Source organism: Octodon degus, unplaced genomic scaffold (genome assembly GCF_000260255.1).
Source record: "Octodon degus isolate 3935 unplaced genomic scaffold, OctDeg1.0 scaffold00069, whole genome shotgun sequence".
In the NCBI taxonomy this organism is placed as follows: Eukaryota; Metazoa; Chordata; class Mammalia; order Rodentia; family Octodontidae; genus Octodon; species Octodon degus.
This window is the reverse complement of record NW_004524645.1, coordinates 9,824,611-9,838,591: the sequence shown is the minus strand read 5'-3', so window position 1 is coordinate 9,838,591 and position 13,981 is coordinate 9,824,611. Positions and strand designations below refer to the sequence as shown.

Below are 13,981 nucleotides of genomic sequence, written 5' to 3'. Positions count from 1 at the left end.
AAGAATTTTATAAGATAGTTGATGTTATGTTCATAGTTTGAAATCAGCCACTGTGGGAATATCTAGGCCACCCAGAGAAACTGGCAAATGTCACAAGCCCAGCTTCACTGGTTGTCCTGGAGAGTGGATTGCTAACCCTATACCAACACATCACTGGTACAAAATGATTTCCTTGTCGCACACCTGCAGGAGAACATGTGGCTGGAATGAGCTCACTCTCAAATGTAACTGAGGGAGATGAGCTTGGAGGGGAGACAAGCAGGGGAGCACTGTGGAGAAAGTGCTTAAGAACTGTGAGTACCTGAGAAAAGTAGGAAAGAAAGAGGACTGGAGCCAGGCCTGGGAGTGCACACCTACAATCCCAGCACTCAGGGTGGCTGACGCAGGAGGATCACAAATTCAACTTTAACGATTTAAAGAGACCTGGTCTCAAAGAAAAAATACATAGAAAGGGCGGGGGATGTAGCTCAGTATGAAAACCCTTCATTGAATTCCCAGTACTGCTAAAATATATAAAATACAATTTTGCTAGGGATGGTGGCACACGCCTGAAATCCCAGCATTTAGGAGGCTGAGGCAGGAAGATTGCTGGGAGTTTGAGGCTAGCCTGGGCTACAAAACGAGGAAGGCCAGCCTAAACTGCATAGTGAGACCCCATCTCAAAAAGACAAAAAATAAAATAGAGTGGAAATTCAAGACAAAACTACAGCCACGCCCAATGTGGCCTAAAACAAAGCTCGCTGATTTTTAATCTGGGGGTGGAGGTTGCAGTGGAGATGCTGTTGTGCCTTGGCCACTTGCTGAGTGCCCCACAAGGTGTATGCAATTTAATATTCTAAACCAGGACCTGGACTCACTACTCAAGCCCACTAGCTTTGTCTCTGAGTAAATTTCAGAGTGTATGCCTATATAAAGTAGATATAAAGATTCTCACTGATTATTTTTTAGGCACCGAGGATCTTTTTTATTTACCAGACACCTACACTTTAAAGGAAGAGAGGTTCATTTTGGTTCAAGGTTCAGTTTCTGGCAGTCCAGGGCAGCCCCAGAAGCTAACTGAGGAGCCCAGGATTGGGATATGTCCTTCCAGGCCACGCCCCCCGGGGCCCGCCTCCCTTGCTGGAGGAGTCCACCAGTGAGTAGAGTGCCCACAATGCAATCACCTTCCACCCCTCGACCTGGGAACACATGCTAAGCATGCTTTTTACCGCTGAGCTACACCCTCCACCTCTGCTGACATTCTTCAGTTACACAGACCATGTTTCATCTAGTGTGAGGTGCCATGAATGTATGATACACTTCAGCTGGGTGTGGTGGTGCACACCTATAATCCCAGCACTCAGAAAGCAGAGGCAAGGGGATCACTGTGAGTTTAAGGCCTGCCTGGGCTACATAGTGAGTTCAAGGTCTGCCTGAGCTACATGTGGAGACCTTGTCTCAAACAAACAAACAAAAGCCTTTCTTTATACATAAAACTAGAAAGCATGCTGCCAGCTATACTGTGATGTGCCACTGGCCATCAGATGAAACATGAATTCAGAAATATTACAATGGGGGGGCAGTAATTGCAGAATCAGTGAAATAAGGAATAGCTCTTGGAGATATTGAGGCTAGAAGCATGGAGAAATAAAAACAGCGCTCTGGAAAGGCAAATGTCTACTTAGGGCCACAAGCCTGGCTAGTGATGCAGCTGGAACTGGAGCCTTGTTAGTCCCTGCCTAGCCTGACGCTTGTACTGCTTCGACTTCCACACACTGCACACAGCTGTAAGGGCTAGTCTGCAAGTCGCTTTCCACTGGGGCGATGTGCCAAATGTTCAAAGCATCCAAAGATAGGTCTGGAAATGCTGTGTGGAACACAATGCCACATCTGCTGTAAACACGCCCGTATGGGATGTTGGTGTCTAGTACAAATTTGCAGAGCCTGTAAGGGTGCCTCACCGATTCAGTAATCCATGCTGTAGGTGCCTGATGGATGGTAGATGTGTGTATCTGGCAACTGGACGTATCTCTGGCACAGAGGCCGTCCAATAGTGGGAATGCCAGTGTTAGTTCCTTTCACCTCTTAAATCGCTGCTGTTAGTCATTTAAATGCCAGCTTCATAAAAGCCTTTCAGAAAAAACAATCTTTCTAGAGAGGCTACTGCTAGAGTACAATATGGTAGCTACTAGTACAATATGGTAGCTACTGCTACAGTACAATATGGTAGCAACTAGTTAAATATGACTACTTAAATTTAAATGAAATAAATAAAATTCATTTCCTCAAGCCACTGTGGTGGCACACGCCTGTACTCCCAGTACTCTAAGGAACTGAGGCAGGAGGATCACAAGTTCCAGCCCAGCTTGGGCTACTTAGTAAGACCCTGTTTCAGTAGGAGAAAGAGTCTCAGCACTGTCCAGAGTAATCAAGTATTGACACCCCAGTACATCACACTAAACCTCATTTGACTGATGTGTTGGTGCGCCCTCCTGTGGCTGGTGGTGGGAAAGAGCTTGTGTTTACTGAGGGGAAGAGCGTTTAGAAAGGGCAATGTGACCCCCGGAAAAAAAGGCGGCCTGGGAGTTGTACGCACATTGAATGCTCCAGGGACCACGAAGAAAAATCTGTTTGAGAAAATCGGATCATGTCATCATATGACTCCTGAGTCTCGGTATTGTGGGAACGGTCTCCACCTGGGAGATAAAGCCATCCCGGTTTAAACAAAGGATGGCCTCAACGGCTGTCTGGAAGCGCAGAGGAACAAGCAGGCACGTCCGATCAGTGACCCCAGTCGCGCTCTCTGCAGCAAACAAGCTGGGGCTTGCAGCTGCCCCCGCAGGGAGGACATACCACGTTCAGCACGCTGAAGGCTCTTGTTCCTGGATGCTGCGCCCCTGACCCTTCGGAGACCCCCTACACAGCTGGCACTTACGCTCAGCCTGCCTGCTACCTGAGCCCAAAAATGGGTCCCCTAGTTCCGCCCCCTTAACAAGGCTGTTTTTCGCGCCTGCGCAGTAAAAATGGAGCTCTGTGGCACGGGGCGGGGCTTTCCGCGGAGTAATTCCTGCCTGAGGCAGCTGTCCCCAAACCCCCGGTCTACAGAATACTAGGGCGGGGTACAGGAGGCCAGGCGGGATGGGGTGTGAGGTTCCAGCCTCACCAAGGACCTCTTTGTAAAGATTTCTTTTTCTCTGAAGACATAATCTGAAAATACAAAGAAAAATAAAGATAGTTCATAATCTTGTTACCCAAAGACTCACTGAAGTGCAGCTAACTACTAGCTCCTACACTGTGGTATTTTCCCCCAGGCGAGTTTACCTTACTGCAAAAATAAACAGAATAGTCTAAAAGACTAAAAAGACTGGGCTTTGGTGGTGCAAGCCTGTAAGCCCAGCACTAAGGTGGCTAAGGCACAAAGCTGAGGCAGGAAGATCACCTTGAATTCAAGGCCAGCCTTAGCGAGACCCTGCCTACACACACACACACGCACACACACACACACACACACACACACGTGCGTGCGTGCATGCGCGCACGCACATGCAAGGGAAAAAATGGCTGCAACCAGTATGGCTACTTTTTGTAGAAAAGTCTCAGCAGTCCTGAAGACCTCTGGGTTATTAATAACTCCTAAGGCCCCTGCTAACTCAAGATTTTCTTAGTTTGTTACTTAACAATGCACCAAATGTCACATCCTTTCACCAGTGTGGATTACTTCATAATACACTATCTTTTTTTTCATTTTTTGGTGGAACCAGGGATTGAACTCAGGCCCCTGCACTTGCCAGTGAAGCGCTTATTCCACTGAGCCATCTCCCCAGTCCCATAACACATTGTCAAGAAAAGGACTAGAGGGATTTTTGACTGAGCCAAAGAGTTGGAAACAAGAAAAAAAATGAAGTCTGGAGCTGTATGGGCCTGTCAGCAATTAAATAACAAAAGTAATAAAGATTTACATGAACTTTGGTAGTCTTACTGAAGGAATGAAACATACTGCCATGCTTGGTGGCAAATGCCTGTAATCCCAGCACTCCAGCACTGGGGAGCCTGAGTCCGCAGGATCTCTGGGAGTTTAAATCAGTCTGAACTCCACAGCAAGACCCTGTCCCAAAAGACAGAAAGAGAAAGATGCTTCCAGAAGAGGAGGCCAAGTGGCAGAGTTTGCCAATGCCAAGCCCAGAACAGTTAGAAAAGATATGGTTCCATGGAGACATATGATAAAGTTGTCCAGGAAAAAACTGCTGTAAGACTTCTCTGGGTTGGTGAAAAAAGAGCTAGACCCATTGCTTCGAGAACAGACATCTTTGGAAGAATCGCTTGGTACAAGTTCAAGCAGTGCCCTAAACCTTAGTAGCTAAATAAAAAATATGATTCTTTGAAATCCTCATGTGGATCATTCTGTCAGACTATGAACTGAGAAACAAGCCCAAGTTAAAGCAAGAAAGAAAAGTTTGGAGAAAATAAAACCAGAATGCTCTTCAAGAATAGTTTCCACACCTTGCTGAAGCTCAGTCTTATCTTTTAAAAAGTCTAATCTTTTGCTTGCATAGTAGTCTGTGTAAAAAAAATATATATTAAGGGCCAGGTATAGAGCTCAGTGACAGCGCCTGCTTGGCAAGTGTGAGCTTGTGATTTCGATTGCTTTATAAAGAAATTGTGGGGGCTGGTGAGATGGCTCAGTGGTCTAAAGCACCTACTTAGAACAAGCTTCGCAAAGCCCAGGGACCGCGGTTCAATCCCCAGCACCACATGCCAGCCAGCCCCGCCCCCTGGTGGGCTGAGCTGGCCACACACACACACACACACACACACACATAAAATATTTAAAAAAATAAAGAAAACTAATTTAAAAAAAAAGAAAAACTGTGCATGTGTGCATGTGTGTGTTATGCGTTTGAATTTATGTATTTGGTACAGAGTCTCCATATGCAGCTTGGACTCATAGTGATCCTCCTGTTTCAGCCTTCCCAGCACTGCAAATACATGCATGCTCCACCGTGCCCGGTTTTGGTGGCTGGCTCAGCAGGCCCGGGGCAAGGCCGGCATAGCATGTGGTACTGGGGATTGAACCTGGGTCCTTGCACTTGCCAGGCAGGCACTTAGACCACTAAGCAACCTCCCTGGCCCAAAATTGTATTTCTGATGGAATGACTTAGCAGTTGTTCTAAAGACTAACATGACATGTGCGTTCTGAAAGTGATCTTGCTTCTCCCATACTTTTTTAAAAAATCAGGTATAAAGTTCAGACCACAGTCCCATCTTAAAAATTCTGACACCTTATGCATGCTTTCACATCATCTGCTGTCTTGCAGTATGAAAGTGAAAGTGCTATTAACAGTCAAAGAAAACTCTATACAGGAGTTTGGGTTTTTTTGTTTTGTTTTATTTTGGGTTTTTTTTGTTTGTTTGTATCGGGAATCAAACTCAGAACCTTGCACTTGCCAGGAAGTAGTTTTGGAATTTGAAAAAAAGGGACTACAACAACTTAGGGTGTGACATGGCAGGCGCAGCTTCTGGTCCCTTGGGCCAAGGGGCAGGTCGACCCTGCTGCAGAACCGTCCTTGGGCCTGCGTACCCTGCGTGCACAGTGCTCGTGGCATTGTCTCGGGGAAGAGTGCCAAGTCCTTTGGGCAGAGGTAATTCATCAGTCAAGGCCTTCATGATGAATGTCTTCAGAAGCCCGGTGCGAACAGAACCAGTAACATTCCAAATTTATCTGAACTCACTATGCTCTGGGGAGAGGATAGTGTTGCTTAGTACCTCTCTTTCTTTCTTCAGTTCTTTCTTTCTTTTATTTGCTGAACTATGATTTATATACAATACATTTGGCCATTTAAAATATATCATGTAGCCTGGCATGGTGGCACACACTTGGGATTCTGCACCAGGGTGGCTGAGGCAAGTGGATTGCCACAAGTTCAAGGCCAGCCTGGGCTACACAGTGAGACTCTGTCTCAGACTCCTCCCAAAGTGTGCCATTTAAAGTGACTAGTATTGGGGCTGGGGAGATGGCTCAGTGGAATAATCGCTTCCCTGTCAAGAGCAAGGGCCTGAGTTCAATCCCTGGTTCCGCCAAAAAAAAAAAAAAGTGACTAGCATTTAGTATATTTACAGTCTAATTTCAGAACTCTTTCATTTCCCCTGAAAGAAGTGAGGAGAGGGCTGACCAGATAGTTTAGTGTACTAAAGCATAGGCAAACAAAGGGACCGGTGTTCGATCCCCAGCTTGCCGTACCCGCCCCACCCCAGGGCACACTGAAACCGTGATTGAGACTGGGCATGGTGGCACGTGCCTGTAATCTCAGCATCTAGAAGGCTGAAAACAGGAGAATCACAATGAGTCTGATCTCTGTAGTGAGACCCTGTAGACCCTGTACTAAATACATTTTAAAAGATGTAAGGAGAAATTAGCTATCATTTCTCACCCCACCCCCCAAAATTTTCCAACCCTGAGCAATCTTGATTTATTTTTCTGTCTCCAGATTTGCCTAATTTGGCCATTTCATATAAATGGTATCATACAGTATATGGGGGGTTTGCATCTAACTATTCATTTAGTATGTTTTAAAAGTTCATTCATGTTGTAGCATGCATCAATACTTTATTTCTTTTCACTGCAAAATATTACTCCACTTTATCAATTGATAGACACTTAAACTATTCACACTCTTAACTATTGTGTACCATGCTGCTATAAACATTTTGTATAACTTTGTGTGACTTTGTTTTCATTTCTTTATAGACATGTATACTGTTTACACTTTTAGCTATTATGTTTCTCTATAGACATGGAAACTGTTTGCACTTTTAGCTATTATGTACAATGTTTCAATAAACATTTTGTATAGCTGTGTGACTTTGCTTTCATTTCCCTCCTATGTTCTTTTTGGTTTTAGTTTTGTTTTTTTTTTGTGGGGCTTTTTTGGTTTGTTTGGTGTTTTTGTTTTTGTTTTTGTTTTGTATTTTAGGGAAGGGTCTACAGGATGTTCAGGGTCTCACTACTAGATTGGACTCATAGTGATCTTTCTGTTTACAGCCTCCCAAGAGCTGGGATTACAAGTGCATGCCACCATGCCCACTCTCGGTTGCTGTCTCAGGGCGCCCTGGGGACAGAGCTGGCATGGCAGGCCCAGGATGGCACCCCCAGACCCTGCGCCTGCTTACAGGCACTTTAATTTGCTGAGCTATTTGGCTGGCCCTTGGTTTTGGTTTTTTGATACAGGTTCTCACTTCATTGTTCAGGCTGGCCTTAAACTCTCTTTGTAGCCCAAGCTGGCCTCAAACTTGAGGCAGTTTTCCTGTCTCAGCCTCACCATTTTCATTTCTATTGAGAGACTTCCTCTGGGCCAGGGAGATAGCTTTGCAGCATAAGCACTTACCTGAGAGAGTTCCACCTAGGAATGGAATTGTAGATTCATATAATTCAAAATGGTTAAGTTTTTGATGAATTGCTAAATTATTTTCCAATTTGGTTATGCCACCTTACACTCCTACTGTGAACAACTGAGGGTTCCAATTTCTTCATATTCCCACCAACATTTGTTATTATCGGCCTTTTTATTATGGCTATTTATTATAGCTATACTTAGGGGTATGAAGAAGCATCCTATTGGGGTTTGATTGCATTTTCTTCTGCTTGTTGGCCATTTACACATCTTTACTGGAGAAATATTTTACTCAGATCATTAGCCCATTTTTAAATGCAATTGTTACATATTCAACTGGCTTATACTGCAACTGTTTTATGAGGCTTTTTGCATTTTTATTTTATTGGTACATTTTAGATAACATTCATCATAGGGAATTTGTACCTGTACGTGATACATTTCGATTGTTCTTTTTTCTCATTCCCCGCCCCTCACTATGTAACCCTGCAGAAATCTCCCTGCCCAGGGTTCGTGAATGCTGGGGCTATGGGCATGCTCCACCATGCCTGGCCTTGAGTTAACTTTTGTATGTGGTGTTGAGCATACAACTTTATGAATGTATCCCATTGTTCCAGCACCATCTGTTGAAAACACTATTCTTTCCCTCATTGATTTATTTTAGCACCCTTGCCAAAAATTGACTGAATGTAAATATAAGGCTTCCTTTGGGGCTTTCAATTCTCTCCTATTTAATACACATGTGGGTCCTTATGCCAGTCTACACTGTTTATTTACTGTAGGGAAGTGTGAATCCTCTAACTTTGTTCAAGATTATTTTGCCTTTTTCAGGTCCTTTGACTTTCTGTATGAACTTGAGGATCAGTTTGTCCATTTCTGCAAAAAAGGTAGCTGGGGTTGTCACAGGGATTGCATTGGATCTGTGGATCACTCATATTGTTTTAAAACTTGTCTTTTCAGTTCAATATATTGTGGAATATATAATGCATATGTTCCATTTCAATAATTATAGGGCTTATAGGGAGCAACTGAAGCTGGAAATCAATCACAGATTTAGGGCTAAGACAAAGCTGTCAGAGAATATGGGAAGCTCCTACAGCCATGCAAATAAGCTGTTCCAGCTTGCAAGCAGGTTGCTAAGCAGAGGTTGAACTTGATATCCACCTCCTGACTGTAGAGAGGACTTCACTTGATTCCGAGCTTGTACCTTTTGTCCTTATTTCTTGATCCTCTTGCCTTTTTCCCTGAGAACATTGCGAGCTATGCAGGACACAGCAGTTTAGCGGATCTGGTGGTGCACACCTGTAATCCAGCACTCAGAAGATCGAGGCAGGAGGATAGCTGTGAGTTTGAGGCCAGCCAGGGCTACCTAATGAGCTCAAGGCCAGCCTGAACTGCACAGAGAGTCCCTGGCTCAAAAAAATATTTACAGGGTTCATCATATTTCTTATGAAATAATTTAACAAACATTTGTCAATTACAGGACCTAGGTGGTCTAGCTGCAAGGTACAGAGAGATGAATCAGGTATGGATCACCCATAAAAAAGAACTTCCAAACTAGGAAGAGACTAAATCATGAATGTAAATAACTGTACTCCAAGAATGAAGTATATATAAAATGCTCAAAATATGATTAGGATTTACAGATGTAAGGAATGAAGTAAATCTCTTCCTACATGTTCAGCATTTGGAATCTGTCAAGTTTGAGGATTCATTGCCACTTCCATCAACATGTCTGTCCCAAGCTCACTCACGAAGCAACAACCTATTCAGTCTATGGCCGAGGCTGTCCCAGTTTGCAATGAGAATGATGAGATTTTAATGGAGAAAGTAAAGGTAAAACATTATATGTCTGGAAAAAGGCCGACTATACTCCTATGGATTCATCAGATGAGGAAGATGAAGAATTTCAATTCATTAAGGAAGCCAAAGAACAAGAAGCAAGACCTGAGGAGCAGGAAGAAGATTCCTCTAGTGACCCCTGCCCGGCTGCGGTACTTACAGAATCGGATTAGTGAAGACGTAGAAGAGAGATTGGCTAGACATTGGAAAGTGGTGGAACCTGAAGTGGTGGGAGAAAGTGACTCAGAAGGAGAAGGAGATGCTTGGCGCGTGGAATGAAAAGATCGCAGTGAAGAAGAGGAAGAGATTGATGATGAGGAAATAGAGCGGCGCCGTGGCATGATGCATCAGCAAGCACAGGAAAGAAAACATTGAAGAGAGGGAAGTCATGGAGGTGGAGGATGAAGGATGTTCCAGAGAAGAGTCAGAATCAGAGTCTGAGTATGAAGAGTGCAGACAGTGAAGATGAGATGGAGCCTCGCCTTAGCCAGTCTTCATCCACAAGAAAGACCTAGTGACTGTTCAGGAACGTGAGGCTTGAAGTAGAAGGAACCGGAGCAGGAAGCCAGGCGCATGACCGAGGAGAGACGCAAGCACACACTTAAGATTGTAGAAGAGGAAGAGAAGACCAGAAAAGAGCTGGAACAAAATAAGCAGTCACTGGACAAACCGGATGCTCTCAATACTGATGATGAAAATGAGGAGGAAGAGTATAAAGCGTGGAAGGTTTGAGAGCGCAAGGGAATCAAGAGGGACAGAGAAGATCGAGAAGCGCATGAAAAGGAGAAAGCAGAAATTGAACGCATGAGTAAACCTTACTGAGGAAGAGAGGAGAGCTGAGCTGCGGGCAAATGGCAAAGTCACTGTCAACAAAGCTGCTAAAGGCAAATACAAATTTTTACACAAGTACTATCACCGGGGTTTTCTTCATGGATGAGAATGAAGACGTACACAAGAGAGCCTTCAGTGCCCCTACCCTGGAGGATCTTTTCAACAAAACCATTCTTTCTAAAGTCATGCAGGTGAAGAACCGTGGACGTTCTGGTCATACCAAATACACCCACCTTGTGGGCCAAGACACTACCTCTTTCGACTCAGCATGGGGCCAAGAGAGTGTGCAAAATACAAAGTTCGTTAAACAAAAGCAGCAGGGGTACGCAATGTATTTGAACGGTCATCTGCAAGAAGCGGAAAACCACATAAGATTCAGCCACTTCTTCGAAATGTGGGACACAAGAGGGAGTCTCAGTATTTGGTCCTTGATTTTCTTTATTATGTACATGGTCCCTCTCTTCAGCTGACTGCACTGACTGGCATACTTGTGTACCTGAGTGGCTCTGTTTTTGAAAGTGCTTTTTGAGATTTGGACTCATACTCAGAAACTGATTTAAAATAAAATAAAGCACTATCCTGATAGGATCAGAGGCTTCACAGTTAAAACCATTTTTGAGAAATCCTAGATTTCTCTACAATGGTGTCCCATATTTATGTGGGATTGTTAGGAGTTGCTTTTTTCAGCCCAATACCTTGAGTCACAAATGCGGGCATATAAGTGGACAATGTGTTACTTCTAACTTTGGGTTAGAAGGCATATATCAGGAAATCTAAGCTATTTAAAACCTGTTTTGCATTTTTGTCAGCGTCAACTTTTCTAAGTAAACATATTTTTGATCCGTTTATGTGTGTGTCAAGAAATAAAAGAATTTTTTAAAAAAGAAATAAAAGAATTACATACCAGTAAAAAAAAAAAAAAAGAATGTGGTAAAGTTCTCCTATGGACATAGCCATTGTCTAGACCTGTTTTGCAGCCTCAATATTACTGGTATTTGAGGATTGTTTCTTACCTTTTTTTTTTTTTAGGTGCAACTGGGGATTGAACTCAGGCCCTTGCGCTTGCCAGGGAAGCGCTTATTCCACTGAGCCATCTCCCTGGCCCCTGGATTATTTCTTTTGTGGGAGGCTGTTCCTTATGTTGGAAGATGTTTAACAACATCTTGCCTCTACCTCATAGATGCCAGTTTCAGGCAAATTAGGGCATGGCCAAGCCACTGAGCAAGTGGGTGTGACCTGTCAATCACAGAGATCCCAGCCATATTGGGGAGGAACAGTTTCCAAGCCCTGCAGCTGGGAGCAATACTTGTTTGTTTGTTTGGGGGGAATCGGGAATTGAACTCAGGACCTTATACCTGTTTGAAGTCAAGCAGGTTTTTGATAGGAGGGGCTGGATCAGATGTCAGCCTGAAGAATGGCTGATATAAAAGATCTCTGCCTGAGGCCCCTATGAGCTTTCTCAGTGCTCTGCTCTCACTCTACAGAGTGAGCTTATCCTACCTTTGATAAATGTAAAACCTCATTAGTTTTTCTCATGTATCTTACCCTTTATTCAGGATGCCAGGGACCTGAAAAGAGTCTGCGGAGCCCTGGAAACTGGTAACAAGTTGACAACTCACTTCTGCCATTATGACAACTAAAAATGTCTCTGTAATTTTCAAATGCCCCCCTGGGAAAGGCAGAAACACTGAACACTGAACTAGACCTTCCTTACATAGTCCTTCTTAATGGCTCCATAGTATATCCCATGAATAATCTACTATTTATATAACTAATACCCTATAATTGCATATTCTTTTTTTTTTTTTTTTTTTTTTTTTTTTGGTATGGGAGATGGAACTCAGGACCTTGCACTTTCCAGGCAGGCACTTATGCCACTGAGCTATCTTCCCAGCCCTGCACATTCCTGATGTACCCAATTTTTGCTGTTTTTTATAAAACTTTTAGGGGCCAGGGATATAAATCAGCAGCATAAGCGCCTACTTGGCAAGCACAAGGTCTTGAGTTCAATCTCTTGTACAAGAAAAAAATAAAGAAAAAAAACCTATAAATTTTAGAAAGTAGGACATTAGTGCCTTAGGATAAATAACTAAATCATGCTAGATCTTTTACTATAAAAGTTATATATTTGGAAATTATTTTTCAAACAGTTTAGAAGATAAGTCTTTAATCCTTCAACAACCCTACTCCCTAGAAATAGTTCATAATGCTAGTTTTAAATTTTGGTATTTATGCAAAATTGAAATGGCCAAATAAAGCTGCATCTTTCACCTGGAGTTCCTCAAGCCACATTTTCAAACCACAGGTGAAATCAAATTAAAGAGTCATGACCAGCATTGGGTTTTATTTTTTAAAACAGGGTCTCACTATGTGGTCCAGGCTGGCCTCAAGCTCACAGGAATTGTCCTGCCTCAATGCCCCAAGTCCTGAGATTACAGGTGTGCACCACCATGCCCAGAATGACCAGCATGTTTTAATGAGATAGAATAGGATAGATCAGACCAAGTGTATTACACCCAGTAAGGAGAAGTACCGCTTTGTGAGATACTTGTTTCAGTATCAGACAAGATGAATGGGTAACAGAAGAGGGATGCAAAATGTATTACTGTGAGTTGCAGCTAAGAAATATTTAAACGCCACTGCTGTAAACAATCTAAATACATATTTAACATTCCTTTCTATAATGGGAATGTAGAGGTACACAGGACATGTATCCCCTCTTGATTAAAACAGAATCAATATAACATAAGAAAAATACCTAATGTCAAGTAACAATCACTCCCCAGAAAAGCAACAATAATCCCTGTTTTATATGAACTAGTACTTAAATATTAATTACTGTACTGTACTAACTAGAACTTAATGAAATATTACTTCCTGTATTGTGCTAACTAGTACTTAATAAAACATTACTTTGTATGCTATGCTAACTAGCGTTTAATGAAGCGGGGCATGGTAGCTCATGCCTGGATTCTTACACTTGGGAGACTGAGGCAAGAGGATCGATCTGCAGTTCTTAGCCACCCTGGGCTACAGAGTGCTATCAGCAGACAAAGCCCAAGGAGGTCTCCAAAACTGAGATAAGGAACCTAACCCACCCTGCCCTAGAATAGGGTTGTATGTTCACTGACTCACTTCTCAGAAAAAGAATTTTTATGATGCAGCAGTAAGAGGCATGGGAAGGGTTTATTAGGCAGATATATAAGTATACACCCAAAAGTGCAGTGTGGGTTCTTGAGAGAGAGGTGCACTAAAGTTTGGAAGTGGGAATGTGTGTGTGTGTGTGTGTGTGTGTGTGTGTGTGTGTGTGTGTTTGGTGGTGGAAATCTATGGAATTTGGCAACCTATAGCTTTAGTCTTGGTTTGGTGATAGGATAGCCCACATTAGTGAGCTAAAGATCCATAAATAGGGGAAAGCTTAATTTATATGTGAAAAGGCAGTCTAGTAACAGGTGAGAGAAGCAGAATCCACTCATAGGTGACAGGAAATTCACCAGGATTATTACGTTTTGGGAGACAAGAAAAAAAATTCTTAACTAGGCTTGTGTCCTGAAGCTGCAGTTTTCATCCTTAAAATCATAATTTTGAGGCCAGCGAGATAGCTCAGCAGACTAAGTGCCTGCTTAGACAAGTGCAGGGACCAGGGTTCGATCCCCTGCACCACATGCCACACTGGCCCTGCCCCTGGGGCATGCTGAGCCAGCCATTGAGACCAGGCATGGTGGTACATGCCTATAATCACATTGCTAGGGAGGCTGAAAACAGGAGGATCACTACGAGTCCGAGCTGTGTAATGAGACCCTGTACCAAATACATTTTTAAAAAGATCATGGGCCTGGGAGATAGCTCAGTAGAATAAGCACTTCCCTGGCAAGCGCAAGGGCCTGAGTTCAATCTCCAGTACCACAAAAAAAGCAGCTGCTTTCTCTCTCTCTCTCTCT

The 13,981-nt window shown here is 43.3% G+C and overlaps 2 pseudogenes; both read left to right on the top strand.

Annotated features, from left to right (window-relative positions):
• Positions 1 to 3,536: 3,536 nt before the first annotated feature.
• LOC101579852 lies at positions 3,537 to 4,560 on the top strand (annotated as a pseudogene).
• A 4,538-nt stretch (positions 4,561 to 9,098) lies between these two features.
• LOC101579456 overlaps positions 9,099 to 13,981 on the top strand; it is an 18,206-nt pseudogene continuing 13,323 nt past the window's right edge.